Raw genomic sequence first — 16,036 nt, forward strand, 5'->3', positions numbered from 1 at the left:
ACCTTCTGAGTGCTGGATGAAGCACTCAGACATATGTTTCCCAGGCATAACTGATAGGGGTTGACTTCACCCTGTCACATACCTCCCTGTTTGTGTGTGGCTAGGGTTCCACATGGCTGAAGCCCGACCCTCCACTCCTCTTGACAAAAAAATCGGCATTTCCATGGTCCTTTCCAGATCTATGCTGTATATCAAAAGAGAAGGGTTGGAGGGCCATATACCACCTGGTCAACCTTGAGTTTGTGTCCTTCATGGTGTTTAACCATTTCAAGGGCGCATGGTCAGTGACCAGGGTGAAGTGTACTCCTGCGACATAATGTCTCAAGGCCTCAATTGCCCATTTTACATCGAGGCACTCCTTCTCAATGACGGAATACCTCACTTCCCTTGGGAACAGCTTCCAGCTGATGAACAGTATGGGGTGTTCAACACCATCAAATTGCTGGGACAGCACTGCTCCCAGTCCTACCTCTGAGGCATTCGTCTGGATGATGAAGGGCTCTTTAAAATCTGGGCTCCGAAGAGCGGGGCCCTCTGACAGGCACTTTTTTAGCATGTCAAAGGCGTCTTGGCACTCCCAAGACCATTTAACTTGGGTCGGGGCACTCTTTTTTGCCAGATCTTTTAGGGGTGCAGAAATTTCTTAAAAATTGGGGATAAACCGCCTGTAATACCCTGCTAACCCCAAAAGGGAGCGGACATGTGTCTTTGTCTGTGGGGTGGGGACTTCCTTTATGGCGGCCACCTTGCTAGCTAGTGGCCTTACTATCCCTCCCCCAACGGCATAGCCCAAGTATTTTGTAGTGGATTTACCCAGGGCACATTTTTTTGGATTTGCAGTGAGCCCTGCTTCTCTTAAGGACGTTAGGACTGCCCTTAACCTTTTTATATGAGACTGCCAATGTCTGCTATAGATGACAATGTCATCCAAGTAGGCCGCGGCATATGCCCTTTGGGGTCGTAGTACCTTGTCCATTAACCTTTGGAACGTGGCTAGAGCCCCATGTAACCCAAATGGCATAGTGACGAATTGGTATAAACCGAGAGGGGTGGCGAAGGCAGTTTTGCATTTGGATTCTTCCGCTAGAGGTATCTGCCAATATTCTTTCATGAGATCTAGGGGGGAGATATACTCTGCTTTACCAAGAGAGTCAAGCAATTCATCCACCCTAGGCATTGGGTAAGCATCGAATCTGGATACAGCATTTACCTATCGCAGATCCACGCAAAACCTCACCTTCCCATCTGGTTTAGGGACCAACACTATAGGACTACACCATTCACTGTGGGACTCCTCGATCACGCCCATTTCCAACATGTCTATTATCTCCATCTCTACCAGGTCTTTTCGGCCCTCTGGCAATCTATAGGGATGGGACCGTACTTTTACGCCAGGTTCTGTCTCAATCCTATGGGACACTAAATTAGTCTGCCCTGGCAGCTCAGAAAAAACATCTGGGAACTGGTCACATAATTCTAGTAGGTCTGACCTTTGTTCCGTTGTTAACTGCCCTCCCATGGGAACCTGAAGGTCATTGTACGTACTACCGTTTGGAGGCTGTGGACCCAAATCCGTCTCTCCTTCCCGAGGGTGGATGAACAGCGATCTCATCATTTTCCAGGGTTTCAGGAGGTTTACGTGGTAGATTTGTTTACCCTTCCTGGACCCTGGTTGAGAGATCTCATAGTTCACCTCCCCGGGGCGGCGGAGAACTTGAAAAGGACCCTGCCACTTTGCAAGGAGTTTACTCTCTGATGTCGGTAGTAGTAGCATCACTTGGTCCCCAGGTTGGAAGACCCTCAAGCGGGATTTTGGTTGTACTGCCTCTCATGACGTTCTTGAGCAGATTTGAGGTTTTCCTTAGCAAACCGACCTATCATGTCTAGGCGGATTCTAAGGTCTATGACATACTGAAGGGTATTCTAGGAGGGGGAGGGCTCCTCCTCCCAGGATTCCTTCAGTAGGTCGAGAATACCCCGAGGTTGGCGTCCGTATAGGAGCTCAAACGGGGAGAAGCCTGTGGATGATTGGGGAACTTCTCGTACCGCAAACAATAGGAAAGGGAGAAGTTCATCCCAAGCTCGCTTTTCAGTGTCCACAAACTTCCTAAGCATGGTTTTTAAAGTACGGTTAAACCTCTTTACCAATCCATCAGTCTGAGGATGGTAGATTGTGGTCCGGACAGATTTTACCTCCAATAACTTCAGGACATCCTGCATTAACTTTGCCATGAAATTTGTTCCCTGGTCAGTTAACATTACTTGGGGAAGTCCTACCCTAGAGAACAGTTCTAACAGCCTGTGAGCAACCTGTTTAGCAGTGGCTGATCTCAGCGGGAAGGCCTCAGGATATCTGGTGGCATAATCTACAACAACGAGTATAAATTTATGTCCCTTCGCAGAGGGTTCTAAAGGTCCGACCAGATCTACCCCAATTCTCTCGAATGGGACGGCTACCAAGGGCAGAGGGACCAAGGGAGAAGGCTTCTGTCCTTTTTGGCTAGTTAACTGGCATTCAGGACATGTCTCACATAGTTTCATGATTTCACCATGTATGCCTGGCCAGTAAAACCGGGACGAGATGCGGTCCGTGGTCTTATCCCTGCCCAAATGACCACCCCATGGGAGAGTATGGGCTAGGGTGAACACTGTTTTAATCAACCCTTTAGGGACTAGCATCTGTCGAATGACCTCCCCTGTTTGTGTAACCTTATTCACACGATATAGGATGTCATTCAATAGTTCAAAATGTGGAAACACTCTTACACCTTGTTCGTCCATTATCTTGTTGTTGACCTGTACCACCTTCTCATATTGTCTAGCCAGAGCTGGGTCTTCCCTCTGCCTCTGACGGAAGTCAGGAAGATCCAGGTCTGGCAAAATTCCAGTATCTATCTGTTCCCCACCCTGGTAATCTCCGGCCATGACCTGCAGTCCTTTGGGCTGACTAATGTTACCAAGAGTCCCAGCCTTTCTTAACCAGTCCTCTTTTTCCGCACGTCTCTGTTTACGTGTCTTTGAGACGTGGTGTCTACGGGGAAAAATCTCTGGGGAAAAAGGAAACAAGTCTCCGGGTTTCTCCGGTACCAGAGAAGTAGGCTCCGTAAGAGTAGGGGCCAACAATGTTTCGAAGTAGGGCCAGTCTCTGCCAAGTAGAACAGGAGCAGGTAGCCAGGGAGCAACTCCCACTAGTAGGCTAGCCTCTTGATCCTTGATACGCAGTAGAATGTTCGCCTTCGGGTATCTCTTTGTATCCCCATGGATACACTCGATATTCCACGGAGAGTCATAGGATAGTCTGTTGCTTGGAATTAGGCCCTCTAGGATCAGGGTTTTTCCAGATCCCGAGTCCAGCATGGCTTTTACTATTTTCCCCTCCAGAGATGCTGGGACTAACCACGGATTGTGGTCCACTCGGGGAGAAGCTTTGGCAGTGGTTCTGCCATATGAACAGTCCATCTCATCATCTCCTGAGTCCGCAAACTCAGTCGTCAGCGGAAGCTCTCGACGGGGCTCGGTGTTTGGACCTCTCCGCTGTTGGATGGGATCCTCCCTTCTGGTTGGTGGTGGTATCCTCTCCACCGGATGGGTGATGGGAGTCCAGGTTCTCGGAGAATACTGTGGGTGGCGGCCTCCCTTGAGTGATCCAATGGCCTCGGACCCGGGACGGGCGTCTCTGCGGGAGTTTGTACCAGGAACCCTCCGAGATGGGAAAGGGTCTTCTGATCGGGTTGACTGGATCTCCCAAGCTGGTGGGTTGTAGACCCCTCGATTGTCTGCTCTCCTGCCTCTGGCATCACCGGAAGCAACTGGTGTTTGCACGGACCGTTCCCAGCTATCCTGTTGGGTGTCGTCGCCAAGGAAGTTTTCCACCAAGCGGACCGCTGAATCCAGGGAAAATGCAGCGTGTCTTTTTACCCAGGAGCGGGAGGAGGGGGGCAGTATCTGTATGAACTGCTCGAGCACAAACTGTTCAAGGATCTCTGCCTTGGTATGCTTCTCCGGTTGCATCCACCTGGTACATAAGTCTACTAAGCGGTGGGCTACGACCCGGGGTCTGTCTCTGTTTGTATATTTGACTGTCCGGAACCGCTGTCGGTAGGTCTCTGGAGTGAAGCCTATGCGATCCAGAATAGCAGCCTTTAGTTGCTGATAGTCCATGGCCTGGTCTGCTGGAAGAGCCTGGTAGGCTGTCTGAGCTTCTCCTATGGGAAGTGGAGCCAGAGTCGTTACCCAGCGATCAACTGTCCAGCCGTGGGCCGTGGCTACCCTTTCAAAAGTGAGGAGAAATGCCTCTGGGTCTTCGGTTGGCTTCATTTTATGTAGCATCACCGGTGGGTTATTGGGAATCTCTGGTCTGACTGTGGCTGAGCCTTCGGCCAGCAGTTGGAGTGGCTTTTCCTCTCGCCGGGCCTGTTGCTCATCTTGCTGGGCCTGTCACTCAGCTTGCTTCTCTGCTAGCTGGAGCTGTTGCTCAAGGAACTGAGAAAAAATTGTCTCCATTTTTTTTTTGTGGCCCTTCAGATACAGGGGCCGTCCGACATCCCACTTCTTACACCACCTGTGGCAGGACGGCTTGTAGCCGAGTTCAGGGAACAGTCCACATGTGTAGTTTCAGGATAATGAAAATGTTCAATGGCTTTATTTCTCCACAGCATAACATAACATGTGGGTACACTGTCCCTTTAAACACCAAACTAAATCTTGCTCCACATTGGGAGAACTGACTAACACACCAGGCCTATCTAGCAGGCTGGCTGGCTAAACCATTTACCAAACCATAAGTGTATATTAAGCAGTCAGGAAAACAAATGAACAATTCTTACTTTGGTTGGAAGAGTTAGTTTGGTGAATCCGTCTGGCTAGCAGCTCACATAGCAGCGTGCTCTGGTCTAAGGCAGCCAGCTACTGCCAGTAACAACATCCTCTTATACCTTGCTGGCTATCAGGTGTCAGCTTACATCCTGATTACCTAGCTTTCTCCTGAGTTAACCTTCTGAGTGCTGGATAAAGCACTCAGACATATGTTTCCCAGGCATAACTGATAGGGGTTGACTTCACACTGTCACACTGCCCCAGAACCAAAGTTATAAACTTTAATAGGTGTTGAACTTGGCCGTAACTGAGTTCTCACGGCAATTGAGTTATCAAAGCTCCTTCAATGAAACAGTTACCAGCGGCCATTTCTAGGAATTGTATGTTAACCAATGGCCCCGTTGTTTTCTTCCATCTGCCTGGGACCCAACTGACCCCCTATCTCTACCTGCTCCACAGTACACCCTGCTTAGCCTCCCCTAAGCCTAGCACCTCCACTCCTTCAGCTACCTCTGGCTGCCTATCTACCCGCAGCCCTCCCTCACTCAGATTCCCCCTAGGCACTTCTAACCTAGCTACAGGAACTACCTGTATGGGCACCTTTCTCTGAAGCAGTCTCCCTACCAGCTGCTTTTCCGCCCCGGCTACCACTAGCCCATCCAGCCCCCTCCTAGGCAATTCTATCCTAGCAAAGGGACCTACCAGTGCTAACACTTTTCCCTGAAACGGTTCCCTCATTACAGGGGATGAGTCCAGGGGTATCTGTGCAGACAAAACCGCCTTAGCTCCCGGCTGTCAGGTATCCCTGGGGTGGTCTAACTTTGCCACGGCCCCTGATACCTCCAGCTCATAGCAAGGCTGCAACAGGGAGGCTCTAATCCAAGAGACCCCCTGATGCTCCATCGGGGTAATGGGGAAGTTTATCTGTGCTAGCTGCTGTCTGTCACCCTGGGGAACCACTAACGGTCGCTTACAGGTCAGTCTCTCCTCTACCCCTGGCATCCCTGTCTTGCTAGACAGGGGCCCACGGTGCCCTAGGCAGTAATCAGACCCCTCCCCTAGCTGATAGCAAAAAACCTATGATCACTCATAGGAAAAACTGGTGCTGCTAGAATTGTCCCCAGCATAAACTATCCAGACCTGAACAATGATAGCAACAATGTGCATATAGAATAAGGCCTCTTTAGTCCAGTGTCCCACTCCAATGATAAATAAACTGTTTAAATAAACTCACGTGACGAAACGCGTCAGAGTTTTTTTCTCTGTGGCAGATTTTGTATACATGCACGAATAAACCTACCATTTATTTCTAAAGCGTGAGAAAACTTCATTTCCCTGGCGGCAGCAGTGACCGCCTCTTCACAACACTTTTGGCACCCTCCCCTAGCTGAGACTCAGACTCCGGAAGTCCCATACCTGCCAGGCTGGGGTCTGATGGCACCTCATCCCTAAACTGAGCCGTTACCCTGGACAAAACCCCCTCCCCCCTCAAACCTTTTGGCTGCACCAGAGTAACAGCAGCACCCAAATCTGACAAGCTGCCTGCTTGCATGTCATCAACGGTAACCCTCCGTGGGTGCCTGCTCAGGTCATCTGCAGGTTGCATCTCAACTGATGCACTTTGCCATCCTCTGCTCACTGCTGCTGGCACGGGGGAGACAAGGGCAGGTTCTCCGTGGGACGTCCCTCTGGGGGTTGTTTCCACGACTGGGCTTGCATCCTCTGTGGGGGTCAGCCAGACACAGGCATCTGACCCCTTAGCAGCTTGTGAGCGGTGCTCCTGATGGGGTTCTTCGCCTGACAGCTCACGGTCTGGGCATTGGGCTTTGAGGTGGCCCTCCTTGTGACAAATGTAGCACAAATGTAGCACAGTCTCTCATCTTGAACCTGCGCTGTAATTGCCCTGAGCCAGGACAGCAGCTGGAAACACTCTGCGGGTGTGGACCCTTCTCCCCATGCGGTCAAGAGAGTTATGAACTCAGGGAGGGTGAGTCCTGTCACGGATGCCAAGCCACCAATCTCCAGGTGGCTACCGTGCCCTCCCAATGTCCTGGCAGCCCAGGGCTAAGTTAACCCCTTGCATTCCGGGCTGGTTGATGACTGCTGTAACTGCAGCTGAGGGGCCAACCTGACTCCAGGATCCTTCCAATCCTCTTCCAGTTGTCCTTGCAGCCCCAGGGCTAAGTTAGCCCCTTGTCTTCCGGGCTGGTTGGTGTTTACGGCAGCTGCAGCTGTGGCTTCATGCCCCTTCAGCTCAGCTTGCCGGGCTTTGTGCTCCATTATTGCCGCTTTTAATTGTCCTTTGTCTCTGCCAGTCACAGGCAGCTCATACTCTACACATTTCTCCTCCATCTGCGCTTGGGACCAGGCTGCATACTGACCTATACCCTTGCTCATGGTGAAATGCTGCATGCAAGTATGGTGAACAATGAGGTGGTGTTATATCCCCGTTATATGTTGCACAACGGTATGTCCAATATCACTAGTCTTGGGAACTCGCACTTTTCACGTGTTCCTGCTGTGCTACAGAGTACCGCAGTAAACTGCAACACAGATTCAATTCACTCCCGCCGCTGCCACCAGTTTATTATAAGCCTGTCACAGTAGCTTCACGGTTATAATATACACCTTAATAATCTGGGTTCAATTGAATGAGACTGTGATATAATAAAGAGTTTTATTCCTTAGGAGACAGGTGGACATACAGTATTGAGCAAATAACAAACAGAATATAACAATTACTTGGGAAGGGGACAGATGACATAGCCCAGGACATAGGCTAGCAGTTCATCAGGCATCAGGATACAAAATGAAGATGAAGACACTGGGCATAGAGCTTACAATCACTTATATGGGATTTGGGCTCTATCCCTTAACATTGGGACTCAGGTATTGGATAACAATTACCTGGACCCAATTACCTTTTGCCAGCTCACGTGGGAAGCAAGATAGTACCTGCCCAAAGGGGGGTGGCACATGCGCACATTCTTCTAGTCAGAGGCCCATTTCCTTAGCCCCACTCTAAAAAGTTGAAGCCTCTGAGTCTACCGTTTGGGATTCAGGACTGGGGAACTCTGACCAGAGGTGTGAAGTATGGCACTTAACGTGAATAGCCATGTCCTGCTCTTTCTCTGCCCTGTATTCTTAATCTGGGGGAGTGAACCTTTGTTCAGAGCTTGCTCCTCATACAGGCAGGTGCCCTCTGGCCATTAGCATACCTTATGGGCCAGTAATTTTTGCGGGCTTTACAGTAGGCAGAGAAATACAGTCAGCCTATTACAATTTATACATATAAAAGTATTACGTTCGGTTAATCTGAGAGGGCTGAAAATTGCCATACCCTCATGCCGGAGGCATGACTACCTGTGGCCAAATTTCAGCCTTCCAGCTATCACCGAACCGGAGATAGCAATATTGGGTTTTAGAACCTTATGTTACACAAATCACATTTCTCCACCATTGAAGTCAATGGCAGCAACCACACTTTATACAGTTGACCATACTCCGTTCGGTTAGCCTGAGAGGGAAATGGCCATGCAACCATGCCGGACGTATGACTACCTGGTGGGCAAATCTCAGTCCTCTAGCCCTCACCGAACCGGAGATAATGATTTCAGGTTTTATACGAAACCGGCAACATATTTTCCCTCATGGCGGATAAATAGCGGCGACCGTAACTATACATATGAAATATCCTCCGTTCGGTTAGTCTGAGAGGGCTGGAAACTGCCATGCAATCATGCCAGAGGCATGACTACCCGGTGGCCAAATTCCAGCCTTCCAGCTATCACCGAACCGGAGATAGGAATATCAGGTTTTAAACGTTTTTTAAACCTAGCATCTTTTTTCCGCCATTGATGTCAATGGCGGCGACCCTCGTGGCGGGTGCAGCCCTTTCTCGAGGGCATTGCCCATCGGATCCGGTTGGGTTCCCCCCGAGCTGGGGGCAGAAATAATTTTATCGCTAGCTGCCCCAGAACCAAAGTTATAAACTTTAATAGGTGTTGAACTTGGCCGTAACCGAGTTCTCACGGCAATTGAGTGATCAAAGCTCCTTCAATGAAACAGTTACCAGCGGCCATTTCTATGTTAACCAATGGCCCCGTTGTTTCCTATTGCGAATTCCTCGAGGTACCTTGGGACGCCACCTAGCGGTCTTTACAGGACATACAGCAGCCCTTTAAACTTGGCATAGGAATACATGGCTATGTGGCGTTTGCCTGTAACTCGTGGCAAATGGTGGCCACAAGGCGGGAAAGAGAACAAAGGGCCATAAACACTCAAACACCGTTAACCCTTGCCCTCCCGACCTGATCCCCGTGTATGTGCTTGGTGCAAACACTGAATAGGCGGGAACACATTAAAACCAAGGGTAAGACCTTATACGAAGGGGAATACATTTTGTGCTGAAGCAGGGGAATGCATACAAATTATTACACCTAATTACATTAACCCCTCGCCTCCTGGACGGGTGTAGGGGTTGCCAGCTGGAGAGTAATCCCTTTATTACCGGGCTAGCCACCCCCCGTCACAATGCCCCTGAACTGAGATACACCCGGTTCATTTTTTGCGGTGGTCCCATCGTAGATCATTGGTGGGAGGAAGGAGCGTTCACCACTGAGAAGGCAGAAACTCTCTTTAAACGAAAGAGTGAAATAAAGATGGGAGTTCGCATCCCCAAAGGTTCCCCTAGTCTAAACAGGAAGACTAATCCAAAAGACCCAGGGTTTTGGGTGTTACCTGGCATGGGATGGGGCAGAAAGATTGTAAAGTTAAGCCGAGCTGACCGGGCTATAAGAGCTAGATTCCAGCAGTCTGATGGGTATTATTTCCCGTACGTTCCTGAGCCAATTATGCAGGAAATAGACGACCACCGGCGGGAATGGTTACGCTTAGCTGTTATTGACTACTTATAGCATAAAACAAGTCACAAAGAATTCATAACAGAGTCCTAAATATGTTCTATTATGGGAGAGTGAGTAATTGGGACTTGTATATTCATGAACAGGGCAGAGGTACGTCAAGAAGCTGGGGTACCCAAAATCTACTCCATTTGGGTAGAAGATTTTGATGGGCAGCCTGTTAAGAAGCTGGACCCCACGTATTATAATTAGAAAGTTCTGGTAGCATTGTTAATTGTCTACACCATCACTGATATCAGTGGATGGCATGCATTAATTATGTTTATGATTTCTGTCATTCTGCAGGCTTCCAGTATGACAGACGGTGCAATAAATTCAGACCCAAGCGAGGTCGTTCGGATTTTACCCAGGGGAGAATAGAACAGGGTATGTCTATCGGTACATGTTTCTCTCCACATAGGTATCTGCTATGTAAGTCCTGTTAAGTTCCACGCATTAGCAGGTTAATCTATGGGCCAGTGACCCCCCTTCTGCTTCTCTAGAAAGTGAAGGAAGGTAGGTGGTGACTCATGGCCTGTGTACAGCCCCCTTGTAGGTGGGTACAGTCCATGAGCCCGCCCCTTCCAGAGTTTTCTATGGGAGTAGCCAAAATCTGCCTCTGCACCTCATGGTGTGAGATGAGTCTTCCCCTCAGCTCCTAAGAGAGTGAGGATGGAGAGATGGTCCTCGTCCTCTGCTCCCCAGTGAGAGAGGATGAAGATGAAAGCTTTCCCAATTGCGGGTCAAGCATGCTCACTTTAGGTCGGCTGGCCTAGAGACCATCAGGATTAGAGCCCTATTGATGGGGCTGCACCGTCTAAAAAGCCTGGATCTAGTGGAGGATGTGATGGGCTGTAAAAGAAGAGCTGATGCAGAATGCCCTGCAATAAACAGGATAATCCAAACGAGGAAAAAAGTGGAGCATTATGAGAACAAGTGAAAGGGGCTACAAAGCTTGTAATGTTAAAAAATCCTTTATTGGTCCAGCGACATCAGGAGAAGATATATGAACAGATCGGTTGCTGGACCAATAAATGATTTTTTAACATTACAAGGTTCGTAGCCCCTTTCACTTGTTCTCACAGTGCTCCACTTTTTTCCTCTTTTGGATTATCCTGTCTATACATCCCTTCAGCGTGATGCACGTGGACCAACTTGGACAGACTGCAGATCATTCCTGCAGTGAGTACGCCTATATTTCTTCTTCATTTGGAGAGACTGTGTATTAAAGTGTGTGACTCTAAGGAGTTAGTCCAGGTCTTCTGACAGGATAGTTTGTTTATATACATTCTATTCATGTCTATCCCCAGGACACATTGATCATTGACTCCTCACCTCTGAGTTCATATATATACACACTAACACAGTGGCACTCACACTAACCTATATGGTTGCTGTTCACTACAAGTGTTTCTTATATTCTGAAGATGTTGTCATATGAAGCTTGAGCACTGACACAGAGAACCCCGTTTCTTAATCACTGTGCCCTGCAATAAAGTACGTTCAAAGATACCTCTGCCTCTGGTGTCAGTTCCTGGGCAGGAAGGATATGTTTGCAGTGATGGGGGCTGACACCTACGCTTCGTGGGTTCCATCACCTCTGGAGGCGCTGACACCAACCCAGAGGAACCCAGAGACCTGTTCGAGCCGGTCCTGTTCCTGTCTCCTTACCACCTGGCCTCAGACCTCCTGCAAACCTACAGGTAGAGCACCATACACCCGTGGTAATACGCCTACTCCCAAACACTGGTTCCTAAGTGAGATTGGGTGGGGAAACCGTGTTACATATACATAACTTGGTTGCAGTATATATAATTTAACACTGCACTCATTTCACATAATTATAGCTTATTTCACAATTCAATAATCACTGTATTCCCCATCACAAAATAGTTTTCTCAATATATTTAGAAATGTATTCTTAATTTTATTTACACACATTTATAGAGGGCTAGAGGAACCAAAGCATGTATGTAAACCACAAAAGAAAAAAAGTGACCCTCACAAAAAGCACTCAGACATGCACTGTAGTAACAAAATTACTAAAAGAAATACTTTAATTGCATCAATTGAATCAAAAACACCAAGCAACATACATCACATATACAACATAAAAAAACATGAACTGACTGTGAAAAACCACCAACTGAACTCAAAATAATCTGGACAATATAACAAAAAATGACTCATCACCATAGGACAGGGGCCCCTGTATAAACCCCCTGCATTTACTTGCATTACGTGCATTTACTTGTTTCACTCACAATGGGTGGGTACTTTTATTAATTAAACAATTAACCAATGTGGACTATATAAGGGTAGAGTATGATCTCATCCCTTATCCTCAGAAGAAGTTGCCGTTTCCCTTGCAACGAAACGCGTAAGGGAAGCGTTATTGGCAGTACCAGAACCCTGTCTATTGCGAGAACTGTACTGGAAGGGAGCTGTTGTTCTGCTGAACCAAGCAAAAGTGTGCCATGTAGCCGGGGTGCTGTTGAGTGGACGCACGACAAGGAGGAGCCCAGCTGCAGGAACAGAAGTGACTGATTCGTATGCAGCTACTGCACTACAGCTCCACACCGACAGATGATCTGTGGGATACTGATACATTTGACCGATGCGCATGTCCTATCTCAATCTTGTGAGTGAACTAATTTTAGCTTGTGTGGAATTAAACCTGTACTATTTACACCAGGCCTGCCCAACTCATAAAGTGAGAAGGGCCGAACAGCTCCCTCCAAGGAAAAAAAATTTGGGCCGCATGGGTTAAATCATCATCATCATCATCATCATCATCATCATCATCATCATCATCATCATCATCATCATCATCATCATCATCATCATCATCATCATCACCACCACCACCACCACCACCACCACCATCATCATCATCATCATCATCATCATCATCATCATCATCATCATCATCATCATCATCACTCCTCCAGCACCTCTCATCATCATCATCAACATCCTCATATCTCCCCCAGAACCCCTCACTATCAATCTTTACGATACTCCTCATCTATCTCTCATACCCCCATCTCTCCCCCTCACCCACACAATACCCCCCTCCACATCAAACACACAATACCCCCCTCCACATCAAACACACAATACCCCTCTCCACATCAAACATACAATACCCCCCTCCACATCCCCCCAGCCCATTCCATGTCAGCATCCCCCCCCCCACACAAGTCAGCATCCCCCCATGTCTCTCTTCCCTCAATATGACACTCTCTCCCCCTCCCCTTAATGACACTCTCTCCCCCTCCCCTCAATATGACACTCTCCCCCTCCCCTCAATATGACACACTCTCCCCCTCCCCTCAATATGACACACTCTCCCCCTCCCCTCAATATGACACACTCTCCCCCTCCCCTCAATATGACACTCTCCTCCTCCCCTCAATATGACACTCTCCCCCTCCCCTCAATATGACACCCTTTCCCCCTCCCCTCAATATGACACTCTCCCCCCCCCCCTGCAACTCACATCACACCCTCCCCCTGCAACTCACATCACTCTCTCCCCCCCCTGCAACTCACATCAGTATCTCCCCCCCCCTGCACCTCACATCACTCTCTCCCCCCCTGCACCTCACATCACCCTCTCCCCCCCTGCACCTCACATCACTCTCTCCCCCCCCTGAACCTCACATCACTCTCTCCCCCCCCCTGCACCTCACATCACTCTCTCCCCCCCTGCACCTCACATCACTTCCCCCCCCTGCCCCTCAAATGTCAGCAGCCCAGCCCCCCCCCCCATACATGTCAGCAGCCCAGCCCCCCCTCACATGTCAGCAGCCCACCCCCCCTCACATGTCAGCAGCTCACCCCCCCCTCACATGTCAGCAGCCCACCCCCCCCTCACATGTCAGCAGCCCACCCCCCCTCACATGTCAGCAGCCCACCCCCCCTCACATGTCAGCAGCCCACCCCCCCTCACATGTCAGCAGCCCACCACCCCCTCACATGTCAGCAGCCCACCCCCCCTCACATGTCAGCAGCCCACCCCCCCACCAGCCCGTTTTTCACACCCACCCCCCACCAGCCCGTTTTTCTCACACACACACACACACATACACCTCTCTTAGGCCGAGTCCATAGAAGGACAGGCCGCGCTGAGCCATGCGGACGCTCAGCGCTGAGCCCCTGCATCCTCAATGAGGATGCCTTGAGAGGGGGCTAACGCGAGCGTCCGCAGGCGTGCGGAGGCTTTGAAATTTTCAGCCGACAGCCAAGCTGTTTTTCAGCGCGCTATCGGCTGAAAACATCCAATCAGCCTGAAGCAGCGTTAACGTCACGTGCCGTGACGTCGGCACCGTGACGTTGACGTCAGTGCATCGCGGGCGATTGGCCCAATGATGTTACTGCCCCGCCTCCAACCACCTACCCCCCGGCTCCCTTCTCGCACGCTGGCACGCCTGCAAGTCCGTGGAATCGTGCTGACTAAAGCAGGCGAGCCTCAGCGTTAGCGTGCCTCCGCTCTCCTGAAGCCTCTATGGCCCCGGCCTTAGATCAGCTCAGCACATCCTCTCTCCCCGGTACTAAGCCCCGCCCCCGGCATGCTCTGACCTCCCCGGCATCCTGCTATTGAAGAAAAAAAATACACGGCTGCCGCATCCTCCTCATGCTGCTGCTGCCCCCCGCGCACCACAAAACCTGGGGGCTGGGTGGGAGAGGGAGGAAGGAGGAATGAATCGCCGCCATTTTTTTAAACTTTTTTTAAAATTTATTTAATTAACTGGCGCCCGGCCAGAGTCATCACGGGCCGCACAGAGAGGCCAGACGGGCCGCATGCGGCCCGCGGGCCGTATGTTGTGCAGGCCTGATTTACATTATGGAGCCCGCTCTGTAACTTTTTGTTTTATAGAGGTGTCAAGGAAGGTGGTTGCTCTTGAGGATAGCCGTCCGGTTGTTCCAGTGTTTTATTTTTATTTAAGGTTTTATTTAATTCAATTCTTGGCTTTCCCTTCCTTTTGTTTTTTCCTTGTGTTTCTGATACCCATTCCCTTTCCCCTTTTTTCCTTGTCATTTATGTTGTTGGTTTGTGTGTTTGTCCTGTATTGTTTGCAATTGGTATTTAATACACTATACTAGTTACTCTCCTCTTATATATTTAGTTAGAACATTAGAATATATGTGTGTGTGTGTGTGTGTGTGTGTGTGTGTGTGTGTGTGTGTGTGTGTGTGCGTGCGTGCGTGCGTGCGTGTGTGTGTGTATATATATATATATATATATATATATATATATATATATATACAGTGGTCGACAAACCCGGTCGTCCACTCGCCAGGTGCGATCGGTTATTGGCTGGTGGTGAGTTACATTTCCCCTGCTCTGCAAAAACAATCCCCTTCTCGAAAAAAATATATATATCCCCCTTGCTGAATGGCTGATTGGGTGTGACGCGGGTTGGAGCTGCCAGGACTTTTTTTTTTGGCGCTGAGCAGTCAAGCCGCCCTTCCTTCTCTGCAGGGGTAACTAATGGGGGGGCGGTGTTGCTGCTGTTCGTTCGGTGTCCCCTACTCCTGCCCCCGGTCCCCGTGGCTGGATGCCCGCATGGGGCGGGAGGTGGTAGCGGGTGTGTTCCTTCCCGGTTACCCCTTCCCCCCCAGTCCCCGGTGCTCCCTTGGCTGAAATGGTAGCGGGGGGTGTTCCTTCCCGTTCCACACTTCCCCCCGGTCCCCAGCACTTCCTTGGCTGCCCACATAGGGTGGGAGATGGGCACATGGGGTGGAGCGGGGCAGTGGGTGAGGTGCGCAGTCGCGTCTGGCTGGTGCCTGGTGGGGAGCAGCCTGCTCGGTCACCGGCCTTTCCTCTCTTCTATCTCCCTCCCCCCCGTCCCGTCCCATCCACTGTGTGTGTGTATGGGAGAGAGAGAGTGTGTGTATGGGAGAGAGAGAGTGTGTGTGTGCAGGACACCAGAAGTACCCCCCAGTCTCTCCCCACCCAACCACCCAGTCAGTCACCCCCCCCACCCAATCACCCAGTCAGTCACCCCCCCCAGTCAGTCAGTCACCCCCCAGTCAGTCAGTCACCCCCTCCCTCTCTCTGTCACCCACTCTCTCTGTCTCCCACTCTCTCCCTCTCTCTGTCTCCCACTCTCTCCCTCTTTCTGTCTTCCTCTGTCTCCCACTCTCTCCCACTCTCTCTCTCTGTCTCCCACTCTCCCCCTCTTTGTCTCCCTCTGTCTCCCACTCTCTCCCTCTATGTCTCCCACTCTCTCCCTCTATGTTTCCCACTCTCTCCTTCCCTCTGTCTCCCACTCTCTCCCTCTCTCTCCCTCTGTCTCCAACTCTCCCTCACT

This window comes from Ascaphus truei, chromosome 5, assembly GCF_040206685.1.
Source record: "Ascaphus truei isolate aAscTru1 chromosome 5, aAscTru1.hap1, whole genome shotgun sequence".
Taxonomy (NCBI): domain Eukaryota; kingdom Metazoa; phylum Chordata; class Amphibia; order Anura; family Ascaphidae; genus Ascaphus; species Ascaphus truei.